Genomic DNA, 24,588 nt, shown 5'->3' with positions numbered 1-24,588 from the left:
AGGTGAGAGTGTGAAGGTGGAAAGAGGAAGAAGGTAGAATGTAGCATGAAAGGTGTGCTTTGGATTTATATTGCAAAATTATTAGCGAAAAATAATGTCTGTGTGGTTAATCTCGAGGTGGTGAAGTAGGATGCGAATGGGTGTGTAGCAGGGGGTGGGGACTATGGAAATGGAATTAAGTACGTGCAGCCGCAAAATAGTCACTCGTTAGACAGATAGAGTAGTATTATTTATGCTGAATGTAATTCCATTGAGGAGATTGCTGGTCAAAAGTGCGCTTCTGTGCTTTCTTCTTCTGCCATTAATTCATCTTCTGCATGCTTCACGATTGCGTGAATATTCACCTCGCTTGAGTGAAACTATGGATAAACATTTCATTGAGATGGATTTTGTATAAATACTTCTCCGCGAGGTATATATTTTTTCTTCATCATTTCGCCCCAAGTGCGAATGAGAGAAAAAGCTAGTTGGAACCATTTATTTGGTTCACTTATTTTCACATTACAAAAAAATGTTGGATTTCATGTCTCGCCTGCTGAAGAAAAGAATTTCAGTTTGTCGTTTTATTTTCTTATTTGAAACGTTCATCGTCCAGACGATCGCTGATTTTGAGTTTTGACCATTGCAAAATTGCTGATCACTTTTAATTAAATACTGGTAGTGATAAAATTTAGCTGATCACTGCTGATCTTGCTGCGGTTAACACTGCCATTCCATGACGAAAAAAAAACGATCGCCAATCATAAAGTGATCTCGATGTGAATATTAAGCAACATTATTGGCATCGATCGCTTTGCTTCTTTTTCGATTTGCTCGATCATGGGGTGATAATATATTTATTTTCAACTGGTTTTACCTTTTTTTATTGATCACCTGCTACCTAATGGAAGATTCATTGGCGCAAGAGGGTACAACATCATAGCATAAAATTATACTGCCGTGATCCTTGGGCACGTACACATTTCTCATCTACACACAGCATCTTTTCCTCCGGGGCTATAATTCCTCTTCTCTCTCGCTCTCGCATCAACTCTTTTGCGCCACGATACTTCAGGAAAAAATTTCCTTTTTGCGATTAAACTGCGCGCGTCTCGCCAGCACACCCGGCGAATGATCTGCGCGCGATCGCGTACAATCATCGGCCACTGATCCGGCTTAACGGGAACCCACTGCTTGGCAATCGTCATCCGGTGGAGTGGAAGAAATCAACCACGACACGGCCTATTTGAATTCAGGCAATAAGAAAACAACCCTTGAGCGGATCTCTTAACCCTTTGAGGATCTTTGAAGTTTTAAAATTTTCTAACTGCAATTTTTTGAAATTTAAGATCCTGAAAAAAGCTGTTTCAATTTTTTTCCGTTTTATGATCATTTTAAGGTGTCCAAGTGATCATCAAAGGGTTAAAAGTTCAATTTTTACACAAAAACCAGCAATGTTTCTTCTGCCAAATTTTAAAAGTTCTTTATTTCAATGCAAAAGAAAAAACATATAACAAGATGATTAGCGTGTCTGTTTAACAACAAAAAATAACTATAATTTGCTGCATGACTCTTTTTCTGCCATCAACCTCTGCACGGTAAGAAAATGTTGCGAAATTCCCGTCCCAAGAGGCATTCACCAGCGAAACTGAAAGCAATAAAAAGATTAATTCTCAGGTGCAAGAAAATCCACCTGAAAATGTGAATGTGACCCCAAAAGTGATACAAGGGCAAGTGCAGTTACGGGTGGGATTTACTAAATGGCAGAGCCACATTGATGAGACCTCCTTCGTAATATATACCTTTTTATTCTTCACTGATTGTACCTTGGAAAGTGATCAACGGAGGTGGAATTTTTTTCTTCTTTAAGCATCAATTCCCTACCATCTCACCATCCCACATTATAAGATCTTGGGTTTTGTGAAATTTCTTCAATTTCTTGCTTATAGAGGCATTTTTTGTGGTTAGAAAGATGTTTTCGTGGCAAAAATATGCCTCGAGTTTTTTTTCTGGGAGATTTTCAGGTAGAAAATATTCATCTTAAAGTCGGTGTGTGTGAGCATCTCTATGAGATTGAAGATGGGAAGAAACAAGAGCAAGGAAGACTAGAAAAATGGTCAAAGATTGAATATTTTTTTTGTGTTGTTATTCAGTAAATCATACAAGAGTTCAAAATTCTGAGAATTTCTTTGTGGGTCCACATCCGAAGGGAGAGGTCGTTAGACAAGCTTTTCACAAACAACCCGAGAGTTTTTTTTTGTTACGGCATGAAGATCTCACCAAGATGTTTTGTCATGCTCTTTTGAAAATTTTTGTCTGCCAAACGCAGACTTCTACGCAGGAAAGACTGATCCTTGATTACTTCTGTCTGCAGAAAAAGGATCTTTTTTCAGGGTTTTTTTTTGCACAATGTTTTTGACCTATAGCCGTGTCTGGGGGGAAGATGGAATTTTTCATTCGTGTTTTCCCTTGAGAAGCATATCGATTCCCATTTCCGCTATTCGATGACCATTTCCTTCCTTCTCGCACAGTCGTGTTTTCTCAATCGATTTCTCCTTAGATGGTAAACAACCTTTCTTGGGCTATGTAGTATTAAGAAAGTTCTCACAGCATTTTGGTAGGGGCTCTGTGAAAATACTTTATGTTGTCTTACTTTTATCTTTTTTGCCCAACTCAAAATTGGGATGAAAGTCAAAGAATTCGCAGTATGCTCAAACTTGATCATTACAAAAAAAAAAAGAAATAAGGGAACTCACTCATAAATGTAATATAAAAACGTCATACAAACGAAATCCGTAAACCAAAGTTTTAATGTAAGCATAAAAAGGAGTTTATTCATTTCTGTAGGACACAATCTTTTTAAAATTCCTAGATGAAGTATTAACGTTAACAAAAAATCATACTTGTGGTGTCATTGTTTACAATTTAGAAAGAATTTTTGACGGTTTTTCATATCTGATTCCAATAATGCATATAGCCCAAGTTGTTGAGCACTGTGTTATTTGACCATAGTGATGATGATGATGATTCCAATAAAAAACGTTTCTTTAGTTATGTGTTATTTTTTTATTGTTATTTTTTTCGAAAGAGAAGTTTTCCGTGCAAAAGCGATTAAACTCTTTCTCCAATTGCTTGTTTTATGTGAAAAAAATCAATGAAAAACAGTAAATTAACTACAGATTTGATATCAAGAAATAAACCTAACTTCTTAAGACATTTTCTGGTTAAAATTATTAAGGAAAAATAATAAGGAAATTGCTCTGTTTACGCTAACTTAATCCAACTATTTTACGCGATTTCTTACGCGTGGGAGTACAGCTTTTTTTTTATCTTAAAAGAAGAATAATGGGCCTTATTCAGCGACCAAGAAACCCTTAAAATTCGATTAAAATTTTGAAATTTCAGTACAAAATTCAAAGATTTCAAGGGTTTCTTGATCGCTGAAAAGGCCCAATAACAGATAAAATATCAAAAACTTGTTTCCATATAATTTTGTACGAATAAAGAAACCAAAAATATTTTCAAAAAAATTCTTCTGTGGTCTTTTTTTTCAAATAAAAAAAATAATTCAACGAATATATGTACATTTTGGAAATAAAAATAGATTAAAAAAAAATAAAAAATAAATAACTTCAAATCAATCATTTGCAGTCTCTTGCTAAAAAATAAATTCCAACCGAGTTTAATGAGCAAAAGTGAATATTTCTCTGCACACAAACTCAAGAGTTTGTTGTTACAAATGCTATCTCATAGCCCCCCCCCTTTCCCCACCACTCTCGTATAAGTAATAATCTTATCCATGAGATGTACATACATATAGTACAGAATAAGAGAACAGCACCATGTGTCTCTTCGAAATGCGAAAATGCCTCGAAGATTTGTGTGTAAATGCTCTCAAAATAAGATGATAGCGATTTTGAGGCACAATCTATCTTCCATGGAGAGATGTTTATTTCCACAAGAGTTTCCTTGTCAGCTATTTTTCCCCCCTTCAACTTCAGCTTAATGCTGCAATGAAAAAACGCCTGGCATGGTGATGTGTCAAAGTAAGTTTGCATTAAATTTTGCGCGCGCGCATATTCATTAATTAAAATACTCTTGAGGGCTTTCTAATCTTGCAATGTGCAACAAAAATAAAATAAAAAAAAGAAGTTTCACACAACTTATTTTTGAACGTGAGTTTGCGGTGAGCAATGTGAAAATGCAATTTTGTTGGGGGAAAATTACTTTGGTGTCATCAATCTCCACACTTTTCTCCTTGCACTTGTGTGAATGAGTTTCTGACGTATGGTTTGGGGTTTTCTTGTAGACATTGAGTCTCTTTGGGTTTCTTGCCACTTCCCATCCCAGAATAAATTCTTGTAGGATTTCTTGTCATACCATACACTGACGTTACATATTGGCAAGAGTTTGTGAAACTTGTACTCTTCATGTGTAAAATAATTATTCGTTTTTTTCTTCTCGAAGAATTTACAAAGAGATCTTGAAAAACAATTTTGTCGTTATTTTAAAATTTACAAAACGTGACAAGAATGACGGTTAGTCATTCAAAATTGAAAAAATTGACAACTTTATTCATCCGAAGAGTCCCGAATGCTCCTTCGGATGTTTTCGATCCCTTACAAAGATAGAAAATCCCTACATTGTTGTATTTACTTGTCAGATTTGTAATTGGATATGAATTCTAAACATATTTTTTTTAATCTAAATTCCTCAAGAGAATACATTGCATTTTTGCTCTTAATTTACTTCTGAGAAATTATTATTTTCGCATCAAGCATACTTTTGCCAAAAGAATCCCCCCACACAGTGCGTAAAGTAATTGTTATATTGATCGACAGTCGGGGAGAAAAGGTGTACACGTGAGTGTGTTAGTATGGAATTCTTGGAAAATGTCGAGAACACGCCCCAAGTGTAGGAATTTTGCAATGAAAAATCATCAAAATTGCAAAATGCAGTACAAATTTCATGTCATGTTTTCGATATCGCGCACTACAAAAAACACGCAGTTTTTTCTACACTTTTACACGCACTCCTATGACCTTTATATCAGTTCTTGGGTGAATTTCTTCAAGCATGGCTAACATGAGAAGATTTCTACACTATTGACCAATCATTTGCTATATATATGATGTGGAAAATGTGTGTCTCTGTGCGGATGCAGAGTCACAAAGGGTTGATGAGTCCATTAGTAATCAATTTGAAGTGTCTTTTATGTCGTCATCGGAGATAGAGGAGCGCAGTGGGATAGAATGAAATGCACATGAGTGTTAAAATATATACAGAAATAATTCCGCGGAATGTGTATGAGAGGAGTTGAATCTAAAGTTGGACACTGATATGACTCTTCGTTGTCGGATTTTCTTCTCTCACAGAAGGTGGGTTATTTCAAAAGTATCCGGACTAAGAGGATTTTAAAACAAATTAAGTGAATTGTGAATGAATATTGGCCTACATATTGGTTTTTGTTTAAAGTCTGATGTTAGGAGTCAGTTGTTAGAAATCCGTTCTTAGAAGAATCAATGTCGTTAGAAATTCTAGAAGCATGCTGCTTAAGTCGGTCATTCCGTTCTTAGAAAACCTATATTCAAAATCTGTTGTATACAGAGTCTTTGAGTAGCCTACTGTTCAAAATCTGTCTTTCGATCCCTTCCGTTCAGAATCTTTAAGTCTGCTATTAGAAGCCTTCCGTTTTGAACATATTGCTAGAAGCCTTCTACTACAAAATCTGCAGTAAGAGGTTTACTGAAAGAAACCTTTAAGTTCAAAGTCTTCTATTCCAGCTTTCGTATCGAAATCAGTTTCTCAGAGTCTGTTTTTACAAGTCTGCTTTACAAAGTCATTCCTTAGAATCCTGCCATTCAAAATCTGTTCTCATTGACTAGCCGTTAGAAGCCTCACGTTCAAAATTTTCTGTAGTATCCCAACGAGAGAAATCGCTTGAAAATAGGGAAAATTTTCGTAAATCCGTCGGCAGGGATAGGTCGAGAATTGGTCAAAATCTCGACGCCTCGACGAAAATGGGGAATAAAAACCCCAATTTTTCTGCCGAAAGTTTGTCGAAAGCATCTTCCCTATTTCTGCCCAATTGGGAAGCTGATGTCGAAACGTGGTCGACCATATTCCGACCTACCGTCGAAATAGGGCAGAAATAGGAAAAATTTTCGAAAGTATGTCGACATATATTGCTTTGATTTCCTCGTTATTTGTCTCTTTCTTCCCAATAATATTCAATTCAAACAACATATTTTTATATTCTTCTGCTCTTTTCACACATCAAATGATTATATTGGGGCCTCCATGGCTTTATTTTACATAACAACAATAAAATGCCAAGACAAAATGGAACACGATATTAATAAATATTATTATTTTTATATTGAGACTTATCCTGACGCTTGGTCTTTGGAAAACCATGCCACACCCTTTTCCCGTCATAAATATTTGCCATAGGCGATAAAATACCATTGCATTTCATAAAAAATTTAATTTTTAATTTTATTTTAATTACACATAAAAAATTAAATTTTCCAAAAACTTGTTGAAAGTATTTTTAAAATTTCTTTACACATCCTGAAACATGTTGGTCAACTTATTTTGGATGCAAAAGTCTCAGATAATTAATAAATCGAATTTAATTTTAGCAAGTAAATTTTTGATTTGCCGCGCACGAATAATACGCCATTGAGCTCATTAACCTCCAAACCTTAAAGTCCATCTGTTGACAAAATATGAAATCAAAAATCTGGAGAAGGGCAGAAATTGGGAAGAAATAGGGCAAAAATTGGGAAGATTGTCGAAAGCATGTCGAATATTAGTCGACAAGTTGCCTTATTTTTTCCCTAATATTAAAGGAAATGGAGGAAGGAAAAATTTCGACAGACTGTCCACACCCAATTCCCTATTGGGAAGGCGTCGAAACTTTTTCGAGATATCTTCCACTTGGGCTGCCCAATTTTTTTTCCTTAAAAATAGGGCAGAAATTGGGCTGTTTGATAAGGAAATATGCCGAATATATTACGAAAGATGATTTCCTTCCAAAATAGGGCAGCTTCTTTCGACATATTTTGGAAATTATTTCCACAAAGTCAACATTTGGGAAAATAGTTCTCGTTGGGAAGTCTGTTGTTAGGAGCCATTGATTCAAAGTCTTTTGATTCAGAAGCCTAACATTTAAAATCTTATGTCTAAAGTTTCTTGCAAGTAGTAAGGTCAGGAAAACAAAAACCAATGAACTTCTTCCAAGAATCATTCCTCTTAAGTTTTTGTGACCTTTTGATTTTCCTTTTTCCTGAGACCATCTACCCTTAGTCCGGTCACTATTGCGCTCACCCCGTTGTATGTACATGTATTGTGTTGTACAAAATGCAAGTTGAAAGGGGACTTCTCTGCCATCTCTCTTGTGTGCTATGGTCGGTACTAAAAATAATTGAGAAATTTACGGTGCGAGAGGGAAAGGATTAATTGACTGTGACTGATAAGTAGCATGAAAATTGTGTATTTTCAACTGGGATAAATGTACGGTGAAAATTACAAGAATGACGATAAGACTCCTTTTATTTTCTTCGTGTCTTGCCGATTTTCTCTGCTGCACTAAAACCAAAAATATTCCATGTGCATTTTTTGTGTTCTCCACTCATGCACTTTCGTGAGCTTTTTATCGCCAAGTGAATGTTTTGGATATTTTATCACGAGGTGAATGCCTGATGCCGAAGACCTCGGATATTTTCATCTTTGACCCCTCCCATGCAGAGAGCGTGGTCGAAAAGTCGATGCTGACACTCAAAGAGTTCTCGTATTTCGGCACAAGACTTCATGACGCGACATTGTGTGTCTGTTTGAGGGGGAGGTGGGGAAGAAGAAAGAAGAGAAGCAAATATGCATTGAAATGCAAAAAAAAGAAGTCAATGTAGATGATATAGAATGAAATAGTTTGGTCAGAGAAAGAGTGAAAAAGTGATGGAGAAAAGGTTGAAGAATGGTGGAGATTTCACGATTTTCCTCGAATAAATGGGTAAACTGTCTGTATTTGCTCAAAAGTCAATGCTGCGTAAATATTTAGAAAAGTGTGGGAATACATGTCCCAATTTTGGCCTTTTTGTACTCTTTTTCTTTTTTCTTTTTACTATTGGGAAATTTTATGCTGCCACACCGTCTTGAAAATTAAAGAAAGTCTTTTAGTTGAAAGTTTTAGGCAAAAGAGAGAATTCTTATATCAAGTCTCACAATAAGAACTTTCGGCTGTGTTTATGTACAATTTAAAAACTCATATTATATATAAACATGGCGCTAGAAACGTAGACAATTTATCAATCAACAAAGCTTCATAAAATCAACGCTAAAATGGGCACACACAGCTTTTATTAATATCGCACGGCATACAAAAAAAACCTCCATCTCTGCACTTTTGTTCTCCCATCCGGTGTGTGTGACAAAATAAATTCTTTTACGATAGAACAAACATGGTAATAATGTAATTGGTTATGAAAAATGAGGTGAAGATTGTGTGTCATAATTTTGTGATTATTTTAAATTAGCCGCGACAGAGTTGAAGAGACTTTTGCATGTCGCCAACACAGCTTTGTTGCGAGACATTGGTAAATAAAGTAATTGAATGAAGAAGAAGTTGAGAGAAGAAAAAAAGCTCCGCTCGGAGATTGATTGCCAAGTGGAGGAGGAATATTGTTGGATTTTGTCACATGGCATTGAAAAGTCCGCAACATAACAAAAAGAATCATTCACTATATGCCCCTTTTTTGTACATACCTCAAGAATTGCTCAATATTTCTTTTTTTTTCTAACCTCCATCGCGTCTCAAGCAAATTCCCACGAAAGTATTAACTTTATTTTTTTCCTCTTTTTGCCATTTTAAACAATTGCATGCGGACTACGCAAATGAAGAAAAAAAACGAAGAGAGGGAATTGTATGTACATATATGAGGTTTTTTTTCTCTCTCCTTGAAATTGAAGAAAACGGAAAATGCTGACATTAGAAGAATGCATTCAGCTTTGCCACGAAAGAGTGAATATTTTTAGTACATAGTGCAATGTTATGAAAAATCGACGCGTCTATTGTTATGTCTGACTGGGGTATATTTGTGTGTTTGCCTTCGGAAAGAGAGTGGTGCATGTGCACGATGTGTACATAAAATGATTTACTTTACTGAGGAGGGGCATTCGGGATGTTTGGGGGGTAGGAAATTCACTTGGAAATTCATGTACGTATAACAATCTATATGGTTGATAAAAAAAAACAGAATATTCGAGAGGGACAGCAGTGGTGTTCTCACAAAACAGAGATGAGACCCTAATCGATGCTTAATGTTTATAGATTTGGGATTAAAGAGTGGATTAATCATCAAAATGTTCATAAAATGAACTCTAAAAATTTTGCTTCTGAAGTAAACTTCTTTAAAACGGTTTAACTGATTGTGAAGAAGCCTGATATTAATGAATTTGCAGATTAATTAAAACTAAACTAACTACCTATATCCTGAATTACCGAACAAAGAAATTTTCTCAAATTAAGAATTTTAAGGCCTGATGAAGCAGCCGTTGATCCTCAAATTTTCTTGAATTTTTCTTGAGTTTTATTTGAATTTCTTCTCAAACTCAAATCAAATATACTTTTAGAAAGTTTTCTTTGACAAAATTTTAAGCTTGAAAATTGCAAAGGAAAGTTTTCAGAATAAACGAGAAAAAAAAAAGTGAATTGAAAAAGAGTAGGATATAAACTTATTATTATGTCTTTATCACAAAATCTCAATCTATGGTGTTTCCATCTCTAAATGCACAGCAAACAATGAGCTTTTCAGTGAGAACCATTGTGAGTGTCTCCCATTAAGCTATTATGTGCTAGAGAGGAGTGTTTAGTGGCGATCTATGCTTGAAATGTGCCATACGATCTCATCGCACACCGCGCACACTGCCAATCCAATACATAATGATGGTCATATAGAATGCAAAAATTCAAGCATGAGGCTGTAACCAAGGACAGATGCATTGTGCTTCAGCAGCCCAGAGACTCCCGTGTGAAGTGATATGCAAAAGAATACAACAATGTGCGCCTGTATAGCTTCGGGGGAGTCTCTTTGCATTGAAAAAGTGAGTGAGAATTCATTCACAAGAAAACCCACATCATTTGCGAAGGTGGATACCGCCACAGATGATATTTGCAATTAGAGAAGAAGAAGAAGTTGAAAAAAAAGAAGTGCACCACATGAAAAGAATCCGTGGGCAAGACGTGAAAAATGCATTCTCAATTTGACCTCTCACTCTTTTATGCGGGGAGAGAAAGGAAAATTCCCATGGAAGGGAAGTGCATTGAGTAAATGATGTGGTACAATCATCACGGTGAGCTGATTGTGGTGATTACCTTGAAAATTAACCCGCGTCTTTTTGCAAAATCTTCATTTTTGTCACATGTTTCACCGTTGAGATTCAGTGGCAAAGATCAAGAAAAAAATTTAATTTAAATTGATAGGGAAAGGTAAAAAAATCAATTTTAGGGTGGTTAGGTCAAGGTGTTGATGGTAATTTTGGTGGATATAGTGTCTGTTTTATTTGCGTTTTTTACGACAATTTAATCGTAGGGGAATGTAGCCCAATTCGGGCCTCCAAATGTGTACATGTACAAAGAGTGGACAAAATTAAAGGTATTAAATTAAAATTTAACTTCAAAATTTGGTACTATTTTAAAGTCCATGCCTACGCCTTATTATTCCCATAACCTTTTTACATTAAATCTTAACGGTTTTAAGGAATAGCAGATTAAGAGAAGTTGACTATGGGTGAAATTCACTAGTCATACAGACTTAAGTTTTCTTACGATTCCTTGAGAAAAACCTTAAAATTTCTTAGGAAAAATTTAAGATTCTTAAGTTTTTTAAAAACAAACTAAAGATTTCTCAAGTAAATCGAGCAAAATGGATATCTTAGAAGTTTTTTACGAATTACAACGGCCGAAAGCGACCAGAAAAAAACATAAAAAATGTACATTTAGCCCAATTAGCCTTGACTGAAGAAATCTTAAGTTTTGCTTAAGAAAATTTAAAAATCTTCAATTTTTTTTTATGAGATCACAAGTTTTTTCTTAAGGAATCTTAAGAAATCTTATTAAAACGTTTGTACATTTTTAAGAAAACTTAAAGAATCTTAAGAAAATGTTAGTCTGTCTGACTAGTGAATTTAACACTATATTTTGAAGATTTTGAACTTTAATAAATACTTTTCTGTTAACTAAAAAAATAGAGACCTTTATACTGAAAGAAAGTCAAACCACCAGGCGCCTCCATCTTCAAATTTTCATATTTAATGTATAAAAAAATATTCCGTAGATTATTATAATTTTTACTAAACGTAAATTATTTACATAAAAAAGTTTCGAAAAAAACTGCTTGAAAATAAATTAATTCTAGAAAATATTTTTCGAAATTGGTTTAAATTTAACGATATAGGCGAACTTTAAAAAAAAGAACTTTCAAAATGAATAAAGTGAAAAATGGTTCATTCCAAAAGAAAATTTTCCATCCTGCAAATATTTCTCTGTCTTAACGTGAAATTTATATTTTAAACATTTTTCAAGGCTTATTCTGAAGCATTTTTAGCTTTTATTATCCCCAATTTTTCCATACAAATTTTCTTGTATACAAAAACAAGAAATAAAATTAATTTTATTAATTAAGAAAACACCTGGATTACCTCACTTTGTGTAAATTTAAGAAGAAGGCAAAAAAAAAGCCAGTAGAATTTATGCAATTCTCTAATGTGGTAATTGAGAAAACGGCGTTTATGCGACTATACAGAGAGATATGAGTTGAGTATATGGGCGGGGGGGTTTTACCGGGGCACGGGAGGTGTGAGAGTGAGAGAGAATGATACTTAAGAGTAGTATTGGTTGGTTGGAATAAAATTAAAATGTGCCATAAGAGATTGTATCGATGTGTAAAGTTCTGAGAGAGGTTTCTATGTGATGGAATTATTTATTGAGTACAAGCGTCACATGAGTTATAAAAGTGTCGTAAAATTTCATAAGTTTTCCTTATTCATGCATAAATGTAAAATGATACTGCATGGAGTTGCTATTATTATCTGATTTTAGAAGAGAAGGAATAAATTACGGAGCAAATTGGTGAGAAGTGTTCTCCCAATGCCTTTTTATATATACACCACCATCTCGCTACTCGCACATATGAGCTTTCAGACGGAAAATGAGCCAATTCTCCACTTTTGTGCACACACAACTGCCTGCTTGCTGCACAGGTTCAAGGGGAGAATTAAAGCCCAAGTGTGGGTTGGCAAATTGCAAGAGGAAATAGTAGTAAATAGAGGCAATTTCTCCATTAAAGGAAAATCAACCACAAGAGTTTTTTTTTATATAGAAAAAAGTTTTCATTTTTTTTTTATTTAGTTTGTGTTTCGCCAAAAAGAGAAAATGCACCGTCAATATACTTTAAATGTCGTAATGTAAAGTTCTTGTTCGGCTTGCAACATTCACGTGCGTTTCTTTGGGATTCTTTTCTTGATTTAGAGAACATAACGCCCATAAAGTGAAAAAATTCTATTTTTGACCATTAAGAAAACAATAATAAGGAAAAGGATTGGATGAAAAAAAAACTAATAAACATTCCATGAGATTCCAGACATCAAGACGTGAAATTATGTTTTATTAACAATAATTCTTCCTCTGTCTCACTCTTTTACTCCACAAACTGAGAAATCGTATGGAATTATTCTTGGGTTGTGGTGTTTTATCTTTCTATGGATATAAAATATAATTTCTAACATCCTACCTCCGGCAGAATGAAGAAGCACATGAGGGGGGGAGGGGGGTTTCTGGTGTACATACATGCCGGAGAAAGAACCACACCGCGTTCATCACTATGTGACTTCTATTCTGGAATCTGGATAAATTTTCTCGCCATTCTCTCGGGGTTTTCAATCTCATTTGATTTTTATCTTTAAGGGGCAGGTGTGTTTTGTGTGTACCTTCTTCTCAATCTTACGTGCTTCGACCCGCTCCCATCCACACCACCAATTACAGTTCCGCATCTCTCCGTTCGCAACAAACGCTTTATTGCGGTTATGTTTTGCAATATAAAATGCTCAGTCAGGGATCTTTTGTGTATATTGTGAAGGATTTAAAAGTTTTTTTTAATTGGATGCGTCGCTGTGAGAGTTCCAATGAAAAAGCTTAAAAAGGAAATGTTCTTCAAGAAAAATTACAATAAAATTAATAACTAAAAATAATTTTATTAGGTGTACTAAAAAACGAATGAGGAATCTCGCTTTAAATTGGATTTTTTTGGTAGGTTTTTTAGCTTAATTTACCGAGAAAATTTAAATTATTTTCTGAGACAAAAAAACGGAATTATTTAATGATTAACGTATTAACGTTTTAGAAAGGTTTAAGTTTAACCCATATTTGGCATTCAGAAAATTTTCTTTGTTTACTTTGAATGCATAAAAATTACGAATTTTATTAGAAAAAGTCGAAATGATTAGAATTCGGTTGAAGAAAGAATTGACTTTACTAGACAACTTTTTTTTCTTAGCCAGACTACGCAAATACGTAAAGATTGCCCAACTTAGACTTCTAATCATTTGAAAGAGAATGAAAAAATTTATTAAAATAAAAACTAGACGTATTATTTGAATGATTATTTCTTACCCTAATTCCTTGCATAATTTTTTAATTTTTAAGCTTTCATTTTTTTTTAATAATAATCATTTAAGAAAGTTACTTAAGAAGTTCAAATTAGACCATCCTCATCCATTGAAATAAATTCATAATTTCACTTCACAAAATTCTAATGTAAAACTACATACAGATTGTGAAACAAGTAAAATATTCGAAATATTCTGGGTGAATTTTGTATTTCAATATTCCAACCTCAGTAAATTGTATTTTCAATTGTCCCATAGATTAATTTAATACCCTCCCCATATATATATTTGGAATATTTTGACTATACGGAGGGAAATTTATGAAAAAGGGAAAACGTAAAATTTCCACCACATGTATGGGAAAGCAATAAATATCATCAGTTGAATTTCTGCTGTGTGAAATATTCTTCCAATGGGCGAGAAGAATTTTCCTCTACCACCCCCTCACGTCCCCATTATTTTATTGTACACTGATATAGTACATTTGTATGAGATAGGGGAGTCCCGAGACTTTGGGTATTGTGTTGAAGTTTGTGTCTGTGACGACTTTATGGATCGTAAATTTGACACAACGTCATTGCAATAATTCTCCTTTGCCAAAATCTTTCCTCTGCCTCACCCCACATGGCGTCTCACCATCTAATCCACCGAAAATTCCATCTATGTATACACATCGAAGGGCTTCCCTTCTTGACTTTTGTTCGGCACCCCTTCACCATGTTTTTACTACCCCATGATCTCAATAATATAAACACAGTAAAGCGGCGCATACATGAGAGATATTTGTCATAATATGTGCGTATATGGTGGCACAGTGAGTTCGGTATTATATAGTTTGATGGGAGATTTTGTGTTGATAGAGACATGGTTGAATTATGACTTTGATCAGTGGCAACCAGACAATAGAAATTGAAGGAATAAACTAAGGGGTTTCCTCCCTCTAATCTCAACTACAATGTGGGTGGGGTGGTGGTATTCTCCAACACTGTTTTATGGGGTTTAGAATCCACCAAAGTAACACACACACACCATTTGGCATTTAATACTATGGTGTCCCTATCCTATGAGACACAATCTCTTCTGGAATTTAATACATAGCACGCACGCCAACCCATTTTGAGAGTGCCAAAGTGGAGGAGATAAAAGAGACTCCCGAAAAAAAGTATATAACGTAAATTTCATGAATGAAACAATTAAGTCCAATGATAAGAGACAAATAGAAAATTCATTCATTCAGTCCTCACATTTTCTATCTAACTCACAGAGCAGAAACATTGTGGCACAATTTCTCACCCCGAACATTGGGCGTCTGCAAACTATATAGCACACGTTCTCAAAATTACCATCATTCTGATTCGGAGGGGACGACGACAAGTTTGGGAAAATGGAACTAATAGAAAAAACACATTTTACCTACATATGTACATATTCCACTCCTAATGAGGTGTCCATTGGTGGCAATTGAATTTATTTTGATGATTTTCCATCACCACCCTCTCTGGTGAAGGGAACAAAAACAAACCACATAGAAATCACCGCACAACCACCCATACCAATCTTTTGTGTCCAAATGAGTCATGGTTGAGGCAATTGTTGACTGGGTTTCCAATCAAAAACCTATCATTTGTTACCTCTTCCAACCACCCACACACACCACCATCCTCGAAAGTATCCCCAAAATGTCTAATTCACATCATTTATAAGATATTTCCCCCCCTAGAGTGGTGCGTAGTTCATGGCGACTTTTGCCACAATCATCAACTATATATGAAGGATATGAAGTGACAATCAAGAAAGAAAAGGGGAGAATGCATTGGGGGTTGAACTTAATGTGGTGCCATGTTGAATATAGACTGTTATCTAATAATGACGTCGATTCTGTTAAAAATCTTTTATTTTTTCTTACGAATCGTCAATTAGATAATTTTTGGTATTCTGTTAAAAAGTCTTATAAGATTTTTATTTTGTTTCTTTTTTCGTGTTTTTTTAAAATAAAATTGTTTCTCCAGAGTTCTTTGAAGATCTTTTTTGAATGTTTTTTAGGACAATAGGTTTTTTGTTTTTCTTTTATAGAATGACAATAAAATGATTTAAAAACCTCAACTGTCACAATCTCATAATTTATGTTTTAAGAAAATAAAAGAAAAGATTTTTGACAGAATCAACCACAATATCTGTACTTTGTATGCACCGAAATATTACACAAAATGTAATAAAAAATAGATCACTATAATTATAAAGAAGTTTACTCACATTTCACTGTTTATTCAAAGCAGATAAATTCTTGATATTTTTTTTTAATATTTAAAGAGTCTCAAATTCATTTTAAATTTTATTTTTCTTTTAGTCATAAATCATAAATGGCATCATTTTTACGCTTTATAGCGACGCTTTGATTTTTCTTTTCCTATCATTCACTTTTATATATTGTAAATATTGTAAAGTAATTTTTTTCTTTATAAAAGTTAAAATATCAATTTGTTAAAATATCTTAAAATATCTCAGTTGAATATTCAAAATATTCAGTTGAAATAAATTAATAATAATAATAATAAAAAATTTTAATGATTATTTTCTTTCTGGTTGTCTTTCCTGGTTTTTAATTAATGTGATTGAGCATCTTTATGAATTTGTTTAATTAGTACCTATGTAAAATAAATAAATAAACTCCTTTAAAATTAATTCTATGGATATTTAAAGTTAGGTGCTTTTTTAAAAATATCAAAGACAAAGATGGCCCCAATACTCCTCATTCAAAAAGCTCCCTTATATGTACCTCCAAATAATAATTCCTAATCGAATTATTTAAATTGATTTTTCTATCCCTTCTAAGCTGATACGGTTAAAAGAAGCTCTAACTTTTTAGTCTTAATTTACCACGGAGACTAGGTCGCGATTGGTGGATTCTTCCCCTCGTGGAATTCTCCTCCACAGTAGAGGAGTGCATTAAGGGATCAACGTTCATTTTCATTTTTCCCAATGATATTGAAAAAGACAGTAGTCAGGGAATTGTTAATTATTTAGCGGGGGGAAGAATTATTAGTCAATACGAGAAGACGAAGGGATTTATCGTACTGTATATAGCAATTTATAACAGAAGGATGTAACTCTTTCTGATTACGAAACCCTCCGTAGGATTGTGATGACTGTGCGCTGGGTTGGGGAAGCAGAGGGTAGTTTTGATGGTGGTTAACGAAGGGATTCCCTCCCATTGATGATTATGTGATTCTGGGAAATAATTTATTTTGGGTTTTAATGGTTACAGAACGATGATATAGCCACAAAAGCGAGAGTTAGTGATCTTTTTTTTTTGAGGTGTGTTTGCCAATTGTGAGACATCTCCATGGGAATATAAAAGCCGCTTTACACAATATTGCCTGCAGCTTTTACGATATTATTTCTCCATAGTCTATGCCGAGATCTGTTTGATGATGATTTTAATGTTGAAGAAGTATATATGGGAGGAGGTGGAAAAAGATCAAGGAGGAGAGTTGGCAAAAGGGTGTGGATTTAATCTTGAAAAGGCAGCGTCAAGAAGGTGAGATAGAAAATTATTTATTGTCTTTTTTCCCCATCATCAACATCTTGCGTGTAGAGAGAATGTGAGAGGAAAAGGGATTATGGATGGGGGGAAGGTAGATTTTGTGTCAATTCAAGGGGGTTTGCTCGCTCTGCGGTTTTCACGGCGATGATGAGGAAATGTTGTAGTTCTACTGTGAATGCCTCGTGGAGATGGATCAGTGTTATCAAAAAGTTTCACAGCTTCTACACCTTCCTGAATGTTTTTTTCTCGCAGAAACTTACGCAACAAAATATTTTAATTTAAAAGTCTTGTGGTAAGAACTTCTCGAAAATATTCTAAAATTAATTGAGAAAGAAATTGAAGAAAGAGCATAAATTCAATATGAATTTCCATTCATTTATGAACAGACCTAGAGACTTTCTTGTGCCAGCTTTATTCTGTTTGATAGATCCTCCTCTGATATTCATGAATCTCTCACATAGAAGAGGAATGTTTTCCAAGCAGTGAAGTAATCTTCATCTCGTGTGCTCTTTGTTCACCCCAGCATCTTCGTCATCAACCCATTTTGAGTTGCTCAAGTGCGTATCAAATGGTGGTGGGTAGAGGTAACGTTAGATTGAATGGGGTGGGTTTGATGGGAACGCACTCAAGGCATATCTTTCCTCGTGCAAAATTCTATATAAGTACCACCCTGAGGGGCTGAGTAATGATGAAAGCATACACACACACTTCTTGCAATTGCGTCGCTGCGAAAGTGCGTCATGCAATTCATAATAAATCCATCCACCCTTGCAATTTCCTGCGTGGTGTGTTTGTTCTTGACTATGCTCAATGAGAAAAGATTGTAAAGTGCATGGATTTTCTCCAGAGGGGGATGAATTGTTCTCTTTGGTTAAAAGAGGAAAACTCCAACGAAGGGAGATCTACCACCAGTATTCTGACGTTAGAACTACAATAAAAAGGGGGAGAGCAGGAAATATCTGTATATATAGGGGAACGTGGCCCAATTGCGACCCCCTAAATTCTGTTTCAGAAGGATTGAAAAAAGTCTTATTAAAATGAATTAAATCTTCCCAAGTTTGGTACCATTGGAAAGGTCATTTAATAGGCTAACTTTGTTCTATAGATGCAAACATTCTAACTCTTACCTGTTCTGAGTAATAGTCGAATTAAAAAAAGGTGCTAAAATTGCACTTTTTCACCACGGTGTTCTAATTGCGACCCCCCGAGTGTTCTAAATGCGACCCCCTTTTTTGCCGTAATTTGTGGGTTTTTCACTAGTAGATCACATTTATCACTACTATAAATAGGGAAACTGCCATGAATTACCCGGAAAAGCCGGAAAATCAAGAATTTATTTTCATTCTTCCCCACATTTGTTTTGACATTTCGCCCTTGAGGTGACTACACACACTTTCACACACACCGACAATTGCGCACTCACTGACGTAATTCCCAGAAAATCCACGAAAATTCTTCTGAGGAATGCGTAAATTACACTAACTGCACTCCCCTTTGGCTGTAGGAACATTTTCACTGCGAAAAAACTTTCAAGAAACGTGAAAAAATATTGATTTTCCCGAAATCAAAACACAGCGCGGTCTGTGTGAGAGAGACACTTCCACACCACTACACGCATGCGCGACTGCTTTACCGTGGTGAATGGTGGAAATAGACGGTCCGAATTGAAACATTTTGGGGGTCGCAATTAGACCATTCTGCATGTATTACATTTTCACTTAATTACTTAAAATACCTAAAATCTTTCAAAAAATTGTAAATCAAGTAATAAACTAGACCCTCTAAGCTACAGAAACGCGGCATAATATGAGACATAATAGTGGGAAAAAAACTCATATCAACTTGGTTTCTAAAATCAGAAAATGTCGGCCAAGTGCTGAAAATGAATTTTGATTTTTTATTAGTCCTGTTGTGTACCAAATTAATTTATTTTAGGCGCTAACATTACCTTACTATAATATCTTCATAATGTAGTGAAACTAATTTTATAATATTTCGTCATTTACGAGAAAAAGGGGCGGTCGCAATTGGGCGGCGGTCCGATTTGGGCCACGTTCCCCTACGTATTTTCAACTTTCCTCCACATAGAGTGATAGAGTCACGCATAAACAACTTCAGTGGCAAACTTCTGTGGCGGTAGTTATGTACGTACATATAGGGGTGGGTGGGTACAAGCTAAATCCCATAGTGGAGCAAAAGAAGAACAAAAAAAAGAGAAGAATCCAAAAGGTGTGTGTGGAGAGAATGTAGTGAAAAGTTCTTTGCAGGGTGTTCCATCAAAGTGCGTGTGTTTCGAACGGGAACGTGTTTTCAATAATAATGGCATTCTCGCTTTTTCTCTCAAGATATCGCAATAACAAGGCCTAAAGGGGGATGTGCAATGGACTTCTTTTTTTTTTGTCATGGTCCTCACTCCTTTTTGTCTCCGGCATACCATCCATGATTTATGAATAACAATAAAATACGCACAAACCATACAAATATACAACCCAGGGAAGCCTTTTTGTTTGATTCTCGCGCGCAAGAATTCATTGTGTGGATGGGCAAAAGGTGTTTAAAGAGGAAACCCCCGAGCTGGGTGAAAAGAAAAGGATTCTCACTGAGCACACACATTTCCTCTATATACGATTTTTTTCTCATTGCCCTGAATTTCTTACTCGAAGGGGCTTCAATCGCCCTTCTTCAAGACAGAAGTGTTTGATTTCTTTACCAGCTATGCTTCTATGTGGAATGTATTTCTCATTCCGCTAGAGTTAATACGAAGGAGATCCTTATACTCCTCGCCCTTTTGGATGAGGGGTTAACCAACATTGTTGTTGAAGCCACAGAATTTTTTTTGCATAAGGGTGGAAAATTCTTTGAAAAAAAATCTTTGCAAAACCGCATAAAAATGCAGTCATTTTATGCAGCTTTCATTCATGTGCAATGACTGGAAAATTTCAACGGAAAATTCTTGGAAATGTTTGAGAAGAATGCTTTGTAGCATTGAGATTTAGGTCTATTAGAATTTTCTTGTATTTTACTTTAGAATGGTTAACATTTCCTTTGAAGTCTTGTTCGTTTCGTTTGTCATTCCTTTTCTAGGGATTGACGTTTTATTGCCTTTCAATTAGCAAAAGCCGTTTAAATAGTTTATTTATTTAAATTTTCATAAAATTTAACTCCTAAGTTGTTCTTTTTTCTAATATTCTTTAATTTAAAAAAAATCTTAAAACACCAACTTGAATAGATTTACATAATGTCTTAAGCTGATAAAGTCTCAAAAAGCTTTAGTGTTTACATAGAAACGAAAAGCCTTCGAACGCTTATCCGTTTTAGAAAATTCAGCCCCTCTGACGCAGCATCACTGCTAAATTTAATTGAAAAGAAAACATTAATAGTTTAATTGAAACGTTTTTTAGTAAAATTCTTTTTTTTTTCTATGTAAAATCAGATAAAGCATAAATTGATTTACATAAGTCAGATAAGGTTTCCCCAACGTTCAGCTGATGAACCCTTTTGCATTATTCCTCAATGTTAAAGAGAAAAAAAAAGGAAGAAAAGGACTTTCACATGGTGTGAAGCGGAAAATGCGTGGTGAATAGATTGTGTTTGGTGATTTTATGAGACTTTTAATATGACATATCGCAAACATTGGATCTGTCAACAGCAATTCAACGCACAGTGAATGTCTTTAACATGAAGAAGATGCCGGGGTGGAGGGGGAGGGGGATGCGGAGGCAAAAGAAGGAGGAAGATGATGTGAAGATTGGCACTTTTCAATTTTGCCAGCCTTTGATGTCGCATGCTAAAATGCATGAATACGCACATTGATGAGATGAAAGACCTTTCTCTCTCTGGAGGCAAAAGGCCAAATTTCCTCAATTTTGTCAGTTGCTTTGGCATTGCTTTCCCATCACCCAGGACTTTTGCTTTGTAGGATAGATAGACAGTATGTCTGACGGGGTTTTCCTCATGTGAGAGCCTGGCGTGTGCAAATTGGCACTGATGCTGCGGGGAAGCCGAGGGGGTGAGTGAGGAGGTGATTTTGTAACATTGTCGCAAGGTCTGTTACAATTGTCTCATTTATTTATTGGCCACACTGTGGAATTTGTCATCGTGTGAAGTTTCATTAAATGGAGGAGGGAAGTTAATTTAAATATCAAAGCGGCATCCAACACATGGGATAGGCAAGTGCATGCATAGCGACAAATAAGCTGAGAGAAGCACATCCATAACAATTTTATCATCATCATGCCTCACACAGTATTAATTCAGCATTTTGCCACAGCAATTGACTTCATTGCAATTCATTGGGTGTTGCATCTTTGGTGCGAAAGAATAATGTTTGATGCAAAAAAAAAAAAACATTGACATGAGAAGTCAATAAGTGCAATCTCTCAAACACTTTTGCACATCACTACAGCGGGAGAAGATGGATGAATTAGTGGCGAAATGAACTGCAAAAATCAACCCGACGCGTTTGTCGGCAAAATTCCTCCTTTTACAAAAACATCGGCGGGTGTTGTGATGATCTCACAGTAGAGAATGCACGTGCCACCCACTCAAATGGAAAATGCTCCCAATGCACTTTTCCACGCGAATTTGTGTGGTTTTTGTGATACAAAATTGTGTGGTTTAAATATAAAATGGAAATAGACAGATTAATTTATTATTTCAGCTAATTTATTGCATTTGGAATTTATGCTGAATTGAGTGCCACACAAAATCAACAGCAATTACCCATTGGATTTATTCACGATTATTCCCATGCGGGTTTTTATATAGTTTAATACCCACAAAACTCTCCCTCCCCCCCCCCCTCCCTCGCTCGTTGCATGTTGCGTGAAAATATCATAATTTTAATCATCGTTAGAGTTTGTGGTTGAAAAAATAAAAGTCAGGAAAATGTCTGCAAAAATAGACAAAGTGTGTGGCTCGTGATGCGTTTTGCTGAAAGAATAACATTATTAAGAGAGACTGTTTTATATTTATTTTTTTTAGGCAATTCCCCCCAGCTTAAATAAACACCACCAAAATGCCGCCCAAGCTTTCGGGAGAATGGACCTTTTTGAGTGAATGATGAATGAATGGAGATTTTTCAGTGAAAATCTCATGTGATTGTTGGGAAATGTGTGTCATGAAAATGTAATTAAAAAAAATTTAAAGTATTTTTATTATTAAAAAAATTATACTTTTGACATGACAGGTGGGTGGCTGAATTTGACAAGCTTTTAGCTGCTTGAAATGTGAAATTTTAATCATTCAAAAAATCACACGTAGACTGCAAAAAATATATTTTACTGCAAAAGTTTTTTATACATTGTTTGTCCAGAGTACAATAAAATTTAATAAAAGGGGAAATTTGTAATATTTCAGGTGTAATTAAAAGGGGGTTATTAAAAGTGCATTAGCACATTAGAAAATTAATTATTTACCTTTGAATTTAAAGAGCTTTTAGCGGAGCTTTTTTTTTTATATTATAATATTAATGTTTTTATTTTCTTTTCTTTCCAGGTCAGTATCAATAATAATGGTTTTCATCTTAAAATGTATTCAAGTCGTTCTTTCACAATCTCAGTCAGAATTAAGGTATGTTTGCTTTAAAAAATTATATATTTAGAACACCGTTTATAGCTGAAACCTTGCGGTTGGTTTTTGTGCAAAATATAGATTAGGACCCTAAATGGTCCTAAATTTTGCCCCGTGACCCTTCAGTTCCATACATCATCCTGAATATAGAGAAACCTTGTAAACTTTTCCCATACTCCCCCGTTTTACAATAAATAAAAGGCTCTTTGGACGTTTTAATGACTTTCAAACAAACGTAGACTACCGCAACTATCTAATGAAAGTTAGGACTCTAACCTAGATATTACAATAAAAGCTTTAAGTCTGTCTGTCAGCGTTCGCTAAATACAATTCAACAAAAACTCAAGAAAAGATTTCTCGAAGAAAGTTACAAATCCCTCCATTTAATCGCTTTTTAATACCACAGTTTACCTATAATGTCCTTCAATCATAATTCACCTGATCTAATTTCATTCGCTAAATAAATAATGCGTGCAATATAGGGTAAATTACACCCCTAAAACACGTTTGTAATTTTTGTCTCATATAGCAATTTTCAAGTGAATGGAGTTTGATTAATATTTTAATAAATTTGCTTGGTGCATTTATTGATTTCACGCGAATAAAGATGATTAAATATTCACTGAAAAAGAAGTTGCTGCAATAGAGCCAAGGTTCTGTGGGACGGCCTATCCGCTTTAGTCTTGAAAATTTAATAATTGGACCTTTATTTGTTGACTTGCGAGAGAGTGTTTGAGTGTGTAGTTTGAGACGATTGTTGAATAAAAAAAATTACGAAAAAAATGGGACATATTCAAGAGTTTGATGATTTAGCTTTACCCAAACACTGAACATTAACCAACAAAAATGGGCGCGAAACTTTAATTGCGTCAACTCTTGAGCGCCGTTGTGTATTTATTTAAGGCAATAAGTGCGTTCTATTGCTTTATTTGGATTTCTCAAGTGAAAAGAAAGGGTTTAGCTAAGCAAAAGCTGCCAAGAGAGAGAAAAAAGGTCGCAATGAATATTTTGGATTGTATGCAATGGGCGCGAAAAGAGGTTCAATGGTTACGTTCTATAGCTCAAAAGAATGTATGGACGACACTCTTTGAAGGTCATTAAGAACAATTTGTATGACTTTTGAGATGCATCTGCTGAATAATGGTCATAATGGGAAATTCTATACGTGGAGGCAGATACTTCATGATGCTTTTTTGAATGTACTGAACAAACAACAAAAGTTACCAACCTCTTTATCGCGGTGCTTGAGTGTAATAACAATGATATTTGTGGGGGATAAAAAAAGCACGCGAAGAGACAAGAAAAAAGTCTGCTAGATTGAGTATATACAGTCGTGCTCTCGTGGTAGGACCGTCGTCAAAATGACTTCTCCGCGGTAAAACGGCTTCAGAATGAAGTATTTTGCCTTCGCAGTGGGACAATTAGTACTATTGGAAAGGTAGAATACTAATTGTCCCACTGCGAAGGCAAAATTCCTCATTCTGAAGCCGTTTTACCGCGGAGAAGTCATTTTGACGACGGTCCTACCACGAGAGCACGACTGTATAGGCAAATAAAAACACGCCTTTGCTGTATAAAGAACAAAGAGCGAGAGCCGCCTAAAAAAATGCGCGCAAAATGTGCATTGAATGGGTGTTTCTTCGTGAATTGTCTCCACAGTATTGTTGGGGATCCTCCTGGGAGTCTCTGTCTATCTGACCTTCCTCCATACAGTGATGCTTCGGCAATATTAATTTCCCGCGTGCTGCAGAAGCTTTTTTTCTTACCTTCGATTTTGTGCAACGGGGAAGGGATTGTGGGACAGATGGTGCGCAAGAGATCGCTTTGAC

General features: G+C 35.2%; 1 protein-coding gene across 1 annotated transcript in view; it reads left to right on the top strand.

The window, feature by feature from the left end:
- Positions 1–24,588, top strand: part of LOC129790680 (ski oncogene) — a 141,673-nt gene that overhangs the window by 2,848 nt on the left and 114,237 nt on the right. The window lies entirely within an intron of this gene.

Source organism: Lutzomyia longipalpis, chromosome 2 (assembly GCF_024334085.1).
Source record: "Lutzomyia longipalpis isolate SR_M1_2022 chromosome 2, ASM2433408v1".
In the NCBI taxonomy this organism is placed as follows: Eukaryota; Metazoa; Arthropoda; class Insecta; order Diptera; family Psychodidae; genus Lutzomyia; species Lutzomyia longipalpis.
Note: the sequence above shows the minus strand (reverse complement) of the source record. Positions and strands in the feature narration are given on the sequence as shown.